The sequence below is a fragment of the Salvelinus sp. IW2-2015 genome, unplaced genomic scaffold (assembly GCF_002910315.2).
Source record: "Salvelinus sp. IW2-2015 unplaced genomic scaffold, ASM291031v2 Un_scaffold4401, whole genome shotgun sequence".
Taxonomy (NCBI): domain Eukaryota; kingdom Metazoa; phylum Chordata; class Actinopteri; order Salmoniformes; family Salmonidae; genus Salvelinus; species Salvelinus sp. IW2-2015.
This window is the reverse complement of record NW_019945671.1, coordinates 6,776-18,119: the sequence shown is the minus strand read 5'-3', so window position 1 is coordinate 18,119 and position 11,344 is coordinate 6,776. Positions and strand designations below refer to the sequence as shown.

The following is an 11,344-nucleotide window of genomic DNA, read 5'->3' as shown; positions in this document are numbered from 1 at the left end:
GCATGTCAAAAAACCTTATAAAAACCCCACAGTACCCACATGCCACTCCTCATTGGTTTATAGAAGCAGGTACCCACGTGTCATCTCCTCATGGTTATAGAAGCAGGTACCGACGTGCCATCTCCTCATTTAGCAAAAAAATATAAACATAACTTAACATAAACATAACTTCTTTAAACAATAAAAGCTAATTTACCAACATTCTGAAAATGGACACAGCGTTTTGGAATGAAGCTCTTCTTATGTTTCCCCATCTGAGCTCAGAGTAGATGAGAGATGTAATGTTTGTCTCTGTTGTGTTGAAGACCAATCAAGCAGGAGAGACCAGCCTCCCTGTACCCAGCGGTGTGTCATGAAGAGTGACCAGTCTATGAATAATCCTATATCCTTTAGAGAGGGAGACTTTTCTACTGAACAAAGGTAAGAAGAACTCATGGGTCATGGTGAGTGAGTTAAACAACACTGTCTCTAGTCATTTCCCCTCTCCATTTTCCCATTTCTTTTGTTGTTTTCATAATCCATAGGCTAATCCTTTTGTCCATTTTCACTAGTCCTGTGTGTGTGTGTGTGTGTGTGTGTGTGTGTGTGTGTGTGTGTGTGTGTGTGTGTGTGTGTGTGTGTGTGTGTGTGGTGGTGTGTGTGTACTCCCTGGATGAGGAGATGTAATCTCATGTTTGTCCACAGAAACCAACAGGAGAGATCAGAGTCAGAGATTCTCAGTGGTCAGTCTCCCAGAGTCATCAAACAGACCTGGCCTCCATATTCAGTGTATGTGGTCCTGTTATGTACATTTGTTTTGTTTACCTCAAGCAAAGTTGATCTGTCAATCATTCATTAATGTGTTAATGAGAAACAGTTATTCTCTTGCTTAACTTATTACTTGATTTATTTCAGTTGCTTGAGAGAAAATTATGACATTTGTGAAGAACGAGCTGAAGATGTTCAAGAGGATTCTTAGTCCAGAAACTCCCAGAAGGCTTTGAGAGTCAGAAGCAGGATAAGGAAGTTGGTGGATTCTGAAGATGAGAAGCAGGAGAGCAGTGCCAGAGAGGGGGCTCTGAAGATCACAACTGCACATCCTGAGGAAAATGAACCAGAAGGAGCTTGCTGACACACTGGAGAAATGTAAGAGCTGTCTGCATCATATTGAATGCTGTTTTATAACATTAAAAAGCTGTAGCTAAAGTACAGCTAAAGTAGCTGTGTAACTCAATATATATTGTAGCAGTCTTAACACAACACCTAGTGACCTCATCAAGTAGCAGCAGGATGTGTTGTGGTGATTAATTTAGAGAGAGAGAGAGAACATTAATAATACCATCAATAATACCATAATAATAATAAATCAGTCACACCAGTCTGTAATGCATTATGAAAATATTTACACATTTATACAGTCAGTTATGAGAATAAATTATTATAATGAAATCTTTATAACAGTCCTACAATACTGTAGGCATTAAAACAGACCTAATATTAATATCCTCTGTGTTATTCTCATTCAGGTGAGCTTGCTGTGATTTGCCAACGTGAACTCAAACTAATCTAAAGAAGAAGTTTCAATGTGTGTTTGAGGGGATCGCTAAACAAGGAAACCCAACACTTCTCAATAAGATCTACACAGAGCTCTACATCACAGAGGGTGGAACAGGAGAGGTCAATAATGAACATGAGCTGAGACAGATTGAGACAACAACCAGGAAACAAGCAAGACCAGAGACTGCAATCAAATGTAACGACATCTTCAAACCCTTAACTGGACAAGACAAACTTATCAGAACTGTGCTGACAAAGGGAGTCGCTGGCATTGGAAAAACAGTCTCTGTGCAGAAGTTCATTCTGGACTGGGCTGAAGGAAAAGCAAATCAGGATGTCCATTTATATTTTTCATTCCCTTTCCGGAGCTGAATTTGATGAAAGGACAAAACACTTTGATTGAACTCTTAATCACTTCTCATGGAAACCAAAGAATCAAGGATCTCCAACTTCGACAAGTACAAAGTTCTGTTCATCTTTTGATGTCTGGATGAGTGCCGACTGCCCTAGACTTCCAGAAGAACAAGATCTGGTGTGACGTCACAGAGTCAACCTCAGTGGATGTTCTGCTGACAAATCTCATCAAAGGGAAATTGCTTCCTCTGCACTCCTCTGGATAACTACCCGACCTGCAGCAGCCAATAAGATCCCTTCAGAGTGTGTTCACAGGTGACGAGGTACCGAGGGTTCAGTGACCCACAGAAGGAGGAGTACTTCAGGAAGCGATTCAGTGATGAGACCTGGCCAGCAGAATCATCTCACACATAAAGACATCAAGGAGCCTCCACATCATTGCCACATTCCAGTCTTCTGTTGGATTTCTGCAACAGTCCTTGAACACATGCTGAAACATAAGAGAGAAAGAGATGCGCCCAAGACTCTGACTGAGATGTACACACACCTTGTGGTGTTTCATACCAAACAGAAGAATGAAAAGTATCTTGGAAAGAAGAGACAGGTCCACACTGGAATAAAGAGAGCATTCTGTCACTGGGAAAACTGGCTTTTCAACAGCTTGTGAATGGAATCTGATTTCTATGAAGAACACCTGAAAGAGGCTGCATTGATGTCAGTGAAGCGTCAGTTACTCAGATTGTGCACACAGCTCTTTAAAGAGGAATGTGGGCTGTTACCAGGACAAGGTGTACTGCTTTGGCATCTGAGCATTCAGGAGTTTCTGGCTGCTGTATATGTTTTCCTTCATTCATCAACAACAAAGAGAATCTAATGGACAAACTGAAAACAAAGTCCAGTATCCTTTCTTTGCTGTTCAGAGACAAACCTGAAGTTAATGTCTACAAGAGTGCTGTGGATAAAGCCTTACAAAGTGAGACGGGAAACCTGACCTTTTCCTCCGCTTCTTCTGGGCCTCTCACTGGAGTCAATCGAGCACTACGAGGTCTAACTGACAAAGACAAGAAGCAGCTCAACAGAGCCATGAAGAAACAGTCAAGTATATCAAGAAGAAACGATCAGGAAGAATCCTTCAAGAGGAGCATCAATCTGTTCCACTGTCTGAATGAACGAATGACCATTCTCTATGTGAGGAGAATCCAAGCTTACCTGAAATCAGGAATTCCTCATCAAACCCAAACTGTCACCTCACAGTGGTCAGCTCTGTCTTTGGTGTTGCTGACTTCAGAAAGACTGGATGTGTTTTGACCTGAAGAAATACCCAGAATAGAGGAAGGTCTCTGAGGCTGCTGCCAGTGGTCAAGCCTCCAAGCTGTTCTGTGAGTAAATAAAATGACATATAAGAACTAATAATAGGAAGCATTATCCAGTTGTTAGAGAAAATAATGTATTATAATATGTATATAATATATATTGAAAAAGATATTAAATAAATGCATTGATTTTCACATTAGTATAACATATACCACATAGTTCTAGGAGATGGAAGATGAATCTATATGTTGTTTTGATAATTAACAAATGCTCTGCCATTGTCTTCTACACTCTGGTGTTAAATCCACCAGTGTTTGGTGAAGTCATGATGATCTCTTTGTCAGCTGTCAGCTGTCTGAGCACAGAGGAAGCTGTGTCTCTCTGGTCTCAGCTCTGGAGTCAAACCCTCACACCTGAGAGAGCTGGACTAGTAACAATGACCTGAAGGATTCAGGAGTGAAGCGCTCTCTGCTGACTGGGAATCCCACTGTAAACTGAGACTCTGAGGTCAGTATTCCTGTAGTTGGTCAAATAGTGATAACGTTCACCAGATCCACATGTGTTTACCAGACACACATAGTCCACACATATTTTGGACAGTGAAGCACAGTTTTTACATTTGGTGTTATGCTCCACCATTTGGATTTGAGATAGAATGTTTCATATTAGGTGACAGTACAGAATGTCACTTTTATTTATTTAAATGTTAACCTATGTTTAACCAGGCAAGCCAGTTAAGAACATATTCTTATTTACAATGACAGTCTTACCGGGAACAGTGGGTAAATGCCTTGTCAGGGCGAGAATGACAGATTTTACCTTGTCAGCTCGGATTCAATCCACCACCTTTTGGTGAATGCCCAACACTCTAACACTAAGTCTACCTACCGCCCAAAATAAAGGTATTTAAGTATTTACATGTTTACAGAATGTCACCTTATATTTGATGATATTCATACATATCTTGTTTCACTGTTGCAGTTAAAAATTAATATGATGAATAAGAAAGTTATAGAATGATCAGAATAAATCCTCTCCTGTTATTGGTGGATCCATGTTTTGTTGTTTTCTTAATCATCATCAGGATATTTTAGTTTAGAGACAGAAGATTAATCCAGTCATCATCCCCCATTCAGTTACTATTGTGCAAAAAACACAACAAAGTACATTTGATCTGAAAATCGTAAATGTTAGAGTATAGAGCCCACATTTAAAATGTTAGCTTCACTGTCAATATAGATATGTGTGGACTGTATACTCAAACATTTCTAAATCTGATACCTCACTGTCATTATAGATATGGTGTGGACTGTTCATACTCAATACATTCTAAATCTGATACTCACTGTCATTATAGATATGGTGTGACTGTATACTCAAATACAATCTAAATCTGATACCTCACTGTCATTATAGATATGTGTGGGACTGTATACTCAATACAATCTAAATCTGATACCTCACTGTCATTATTAACTAACTATTCTTATGCATTAAAGTTTGAATTACTGACTCATGTTGTCTAACCATGAGGCCACAGCCTGAAATTGCAACAAATGTATCTGAGTATAAGATATGAACAAGCAGTCTGAAATGTGTATGTGTGCGAAATATGTGTGTGTATGCAACAAATGTATCAGTAGTGTGGGYGCTGTACTRTGTGRCCGAGACTGTGCTAATCTTAGAGAGACACAGGAGGGGGGTGAATCAGGAGACTGCTGACCAGACAATAACAGATAAACGATASACACGAAAAACATATGTGAGGTTCTGAGTCATACACTATAACCCAATACTATAACAAACGTGATTAGCAACTGTATTATATGTGATTGAATACTATAACAAACGTGATTTGATATTGACAACCTGTTGGCCTGGGCGWCTGGATGTCTGTGTGTGTGTGCTGGAAGTAACAGTTAGCTCAGATAAGAAGCTGGGAGGCTGTAGTTAGCCTTGAGCGAGAACAGTGGACAATGTATACAGGTGCAGATATCTCAGACAATGTTATAAAACTGTCTGACCCCAGTCTCTGGGGTGAAGGAGCGTAATCTACACAGCAACAGTGAAAGGACACCAGAAAGCGCAAAGAAGCTGGGACCAGCTTGTGTGCCAACATCAACGATAGGCTGGGTGAGTCTAAACCAYGCCCAGTCTCTACTCTGACAGGCCGGCTCGGAAGTGGGAACTAACCTCTGTCAGAGTATAATATAATATCTTTGTCAGAAACAAATCAGTTCTCTGTCTTATCCTGCGTGATGAAACATTGAACCCGTAYATACGGAAATTGTATTTGCCATTTATTAACTTTTGAATTAAACAATTATTTTAACCAAGTTCAGGTGTACTATTGTTCCTATCTCAGTTGAACTTTCGCAACCCTAACAAATGGTGACCCCGACGTGATGTGAGGGAACTTCGCTGGACAGTGAGGCATCCAGCCTTTGGCCTAGACTGTCGCCAGATGGGGTCCTCTCGCAAAAAGCCCGGGTCTACTAAAAAACAGGTAAGCAGAGCCTATTGTTTCAAAACTGAAATTCTGCATATTGGATTTAACCAAATTTATTTTGTGAGAAACCTAACTGGTGTAAGTTGCTACATTTTTGAACCATATGTTCACTACAACAAAGTAAGGATAAAACKAACTACGTATTATTTAATTACGTACTACTTGATGGCGAATGCATTTTCAGTTGGCCAACAGAATAACAATGGAATGACTGTGTGTATGACGTGATATTAAAAGCCTGTTTGTGTGTGTGTATGTATCTAAGCTAGGGTTGTTTTATTAAAAGTCTTATATATAAGACTTTAGGGAAGTGATTGAGGACAATGGCCACATAACCACCGTGAATGGCGGAATATTGGAAATAAGACAAGTTCTAATAATTGAACGGCAATATACCGGGTTCACRGATTTTTATGTATTTACATGGTATGTGGGATATAAGACAAATTGTCGATTAATAAGTCTAGGTGGACCCTCGACTAAAAGTGGACGGCAACATAGTCCAGGGGAAGGCAGAAGAATTGGATATAAGACAAGTCTAGGTSGACCCTCGACGGCAATTCACTGTATAAGACATGTCCCCTGTTACAAGTAAACGGCAAAGCGTTGGTGAAGAGAGGTTAGGTTATATGCGCAAATGATCTAACGGCAATGTTTTGGAGATAAGATAAGTTTACTGATTGAATAAGACGTGTTGGATATAAGACAAGTCACACTGTATGTCTGTTGCTTTATGATTGTATCCCTCTGTATGTACTGTATCAGGCTTTTATGTGAAGGGGAGTAAGGACATATATACATAACGTAACCATATATACTCAAGTTACACATTAACCACATACTATAATCTCACATTATTTGTCACGGACACTCTAGTCTAACTAGGTAATAACAGATAAAAACAAAAATTATAAAACAAAAGTTATAATAAGAAACTAATATGGCTCAAATTGAGAAGGTTGAATAGACTGGGTGGAGAGCTGTACAGAGAATGGACAGAAGATGGCAGTATTGCAGCGCTCAACGTGCTCCCAGTCGACGGGGAGCCTGTTTGAATGCTGGTCACATAACAGAAAACTTAAAACCAATTCGGAGTAGAGAGAATACAGTTAATAACTTATTTAGGTTAAATTTTGGTACGTTTACACTTTGGAGTAGAGAAAGTTGAGAAGTTGATTTTACTTATACGATAGTTTTGATGCAAAACTYAGTTGGAGTAAGTAGATGTTTTGCCWAGAGGCATGAATAAGACAGTTAGTTTTGGTAYTGTATTGGCTACTAATCAGTGTATGYTGCTGGAGACAGGATGATTTGTTTTGTAACGACGTAAAATAACGTCACTAGGGGGGATACACGATTACGTTACTCGAATGGATTTGGCCATTGTTCAGGTACACTATTTTCTTTACTTCTTGCAGTATAGTTTTGATTAAGAGATGTTGATTGACGTTATATATTCTATTCAAGATCCAACCTTTGTGATAAATTGGGTTTGGTTTATCGAATCCGTACTATTGCCTGTTGCAGTTAGTTAACAGTGGTTTACAGTGAACACAGGTTGAGCGCTAGTAAACGCATATCTTTATTTGAACTATACTAATCTATTTGATAAAATTACTAAACCTGTATATTCAACATTTGATAATGATTGGCAAATCCATATATTTAACCACAACTTTGAATTTAGCATTGGGTATTATAGGAGGAACGGGATACAATTTGTACTTTCCCCACCGGGTGTGGCCGTATTAAATTAGGCTAGAGAAAATTGGTTGTGTAATTTAGAGGGAAAATGTGTGCATTATAGCTTTGAGTTACTTTTCAAAAGTTGCTAAAAGTGATTGGTTTTTGTTTAGGTAACACCAGAGAATTCAAACAATAAGTAAACGTATTCTAAACGTGATCTGTTTTCATTAAGGGGAACAATGAACGACTCGCAACCTGGTATGGCTGGCTGGGAGTTTTTAAAGGGACAGTACACGTTTATCACAGTTGTGTGAATAAGTTACATGAAAAATCGGGGAAATTTAAAACGAATGATTTGAGGGTATTATCATAATTATTAGGTTTTGTTTTTGTAGTAAACGTTTGGGTTAAGGGGTTTCCGTGTTCCGAGAGACAAGATAATAATAGGAGTTTTACTTTCTGAGTTTTATTTAGACAAGGAACTTTTTTTTTTTTTTTTTTTAAGATAAAGGGTTCTTTTGATATGTCTAGATATGGTATGGAACACGAATGTAAGGGGGAGGTGTAACCTTTTGACCTGTTTTCATTGCATTTTCCTGTGATTTGATCACTCACGGGGGGATGTAGTGAGAATAATGAATTTGTGGTCATTTGGAATACTAATTTTGAGGTAAATCATATAATGGAATTTATAGCTCTTGAACATAATTGTAGTTTGAACCACTGAGGAGTCAGGATTCTGTTTTTAAACATTGGCTATGAAGGTTTTGAATTGGCTATTATTGATTTGGTATTACAACAGAAAAAATCCCATTTGTCATCGATAATAAATATGGRATGATATGATACATTGAGGTTTGAACAGTAGATATTTTAAGCCAATAGGGCAGGAAAGTATATAAACAGAAAGGATTTTATATTGTTAGCATTTGTTTTGGCCATTAGAAGATTTTTATTTAAATAGTATTAAAATTGACAGGGGTATATGACATATGTGATGATTTAGGATTATTGATAGGTTGATTAAGGTTATGTAAGGACTTTAGAGATGTTGTTGTTTTTTAATCCATGATTTTAGATAAAGTCAAAACAGTGAGACACTTAGTTAATATTTCAAAGGAATACATAGTTGTTATTGACTATTATGAGAAAAAGGCAGACAGATGGGTCTACCCCGCACTGTTGAGACCTTGAAGGTTTGAGAGCAGAGTGGGGAGGGGGGACCAGGAAATGAGCAAGGTAGGCTGTGGAATAAGATAGGAGAGAAGGGGGTTAACATATATAAGCAGCACAGATACATTTTAAAGTAAAGGATAGATATGAATGGACGCCCAAGGGACAATTGGACATGTGGAAAATGAAAGGGGCGTTCCTATATTATAATGTAGAACATAAGAATATTTTACTAATCTTACCTAAGTCATTATTTAGAGTAGGTAAGGTTGTTACCTGGCCAGAGCCAGGTATCAAACGGGGGAGGGGTACATTGTGGTCTAGGATAGGATGGGGCCTATTGGATAATAAACTAATTTAAAAAAGGGGTACATTGTGGTCTAGGATAGGATGGGGCCTATTGGATAATAAACTAATTAAAAAATGTGTAAAAAAAATTCTAGCTAACAAATCAGAACAAATGAGAAACTGTTTGTTAACCAAACCTGTATGTCCAAGATTTTATGCATTACAGGTGAATTAAAGGAGAAGGTGATTCACTCGACCTGGGGGCATATCGCACTTGGAGGGTGAGACACACTGACACTGCCGAATGATCACAGAGTTAAGGAGAAGAACCGTTGCTAATAGAGTTCGGGGATCAACTCCTTAATGAAGAATTCCCTGCCCCCGACCTTTCCTCACTGTGTACGTTCATAGAAGTGAAAGTGTTGCTTGRTCTCTGGCTGATGATGTGTTCTCTGGGAGAGGGTGGGGCTTTACAGGACTGCTTGTAGTCCTGAGCTGTCTGATTAGGATACGATGGGGATGTTRCCATCACAGTACTGCCAGAACCACCACCAGTTCCAACAGACCGGGGTTCAGCCGGCCTCCTCCACCACTTCAAGACCAAGTCCCACACCATCACCTAAGCTCTCCAATCTGGTACAGGTAATAAATGTGAAAGACATCTCAGATAGTGACCAATCTGATTCTGGTTATGAGGGTGGGGAGAACATGTGGTTGGCCTATAAAACACTTAATAGAAAGGTGCTTAATAGAAATGCTCACCCATTTGCCCTAAGCAATGGGAAAGGTTGGATGTGCATATTGGAAAGTTTAAGCCAAATTCAACCCTGTGTAAAACTCTGAGTCTTGTGTTCCCAGAAGTCCCTCCACAGAAGACACCATGGGGGGTTGGGGCATATGGGGGATATTACAGCTGTAACACTGGTACAGGTAGGGGTATAGACTATGGGAGGCTCCCTACTGCTACCTGCATCACCAATGCCACTATTAACTGGAGGTGTTGCTGATGTATGGTGGATGTGTGGACCTGCCAGGCGATTGACCCCCATTTTGAACGTAGACTGTCAGGGCACATGTGCTTTGGCCAGTCTGATAACACCATTGACTATTATTAAGGTTACAGCTAACCAACTCCTGGCAGCTGCACATGACACAGAGGCTCGGGACCAACCCAGGAGACGGCAGAAACGTGACGCTCCTTGGTCCGAGRGTACAGATAACATCCACACCAACCTGTTGGGGTCCCAATAGGGGTCCCCCACGAATTCCAGACATTAAACAGGAATGATGGCCTGTGGCATTTATAACCCATTATTGGCCCAGCTATTGTTGATGCTAAGCAGAATGCCTGGATCAATTATATCTACTATAATCAACAATGATTCACTACACCCACACTGCACTTAAGGAGATGGCTGAACAATTGGATGCCACCTCGTAGACAAAATAGACTAGCACTAGACATGATTCTGGCCAACCAGGGGGGTGTTTGTAAAATGTTTGGAGAACAATGTTGCACGTTTATCCCTAACAATACCAGTCTGGATGGGAGCATTTCAAAAGCTCTGAGTGGGTTGGAAAAGTTATCTGTGGAGATGAAGGGTCTTGCAGGTGTGGAGGAGCGTGGACTGTTCTCCTGGCTGGGTGGTCGGTTTGGTGAGTACACTGTATTGATGGTTACTGGATTTCTAACCCTAATAATTCTTCGTTTTTCTGTTGTGCTGCTTGCATTTTACCTTGTGCCAAGAAATCTATTGCAGATGCTGCTAAAGCCTCTGGCATGATGCCCCTGCTTGCAGCTAGTGGGGAGGATACTGAGACCAATGAACAGATGGGGTTGACTGAGGATGACCCATGGTTTGCTGTAAAGGAGGTTTATTAATAACACTGTTCTCCCTAAGAAGGTTATAAGTTCCTGGGTGGTAACGAGCCCACCTAGTATATGGAAAAGGGATGGAATTTTTATTCTATGTGACACCTTACAGGTGTCAAACGGGGGAATCAAAAATAAAAATGTCAATCAAAAATGTTTATGTAATAAAAAATGTCTATGTTAATCAAAAATGTTTCTGTTGACACCTTTCGGTGTCAAACGGGGGATTGTGGGGTTTTTATAAGGTTTTTTGACATGCTTAACCTTTCACGGGTCTCTACCCCGGGTCCGGGAGCACCCCCCACCCCCCCCACACTGAGTAGCATCGCTAGCATAGCGTCACAATTAAATAGTAGCATCTAAATATCATTAAATCACAAGTCCAAGACACCTAATGAAAGATACAGATCTTGTGAATAAAGCCACCATTTCAGATTTTTAAAATGTTTTACAGGGAAGACAAAATATGTAAATCTATTAGCTAACCACGTTAGCAAAAGACACAATTTTTCTTTGTCCACCATTTTTTCTCAACACCAGTAGCTATCACCAATTCGGCCAAATAAAGATATTGATAGCCACTAACCAAGAAAAAACCTCATCAGATGACA

General features: G+C 39.7%; 1 long non-coding RNA gene across 1 annotated transcript; it reads left to right on the top strand.

The window, feature by feature from the left end:
- The first annotated feature begins 8,953 nt into the window (after positions 1 to 8,953).
- LOC139026312 (uncharacterized) lies at positions 8,954 to 10,875 on the top strand. The gene is made up of 2 exons (XR_011478088.1): positions 8,954 to 10,578; positions 10,621 to 10,875. It is a non-coding gene; the product is annotated as an uncharacterized lncRNA (long non-coding RNA).
- Positions 10,876 to 11,344: the final 469 nt, after the last annotated feature.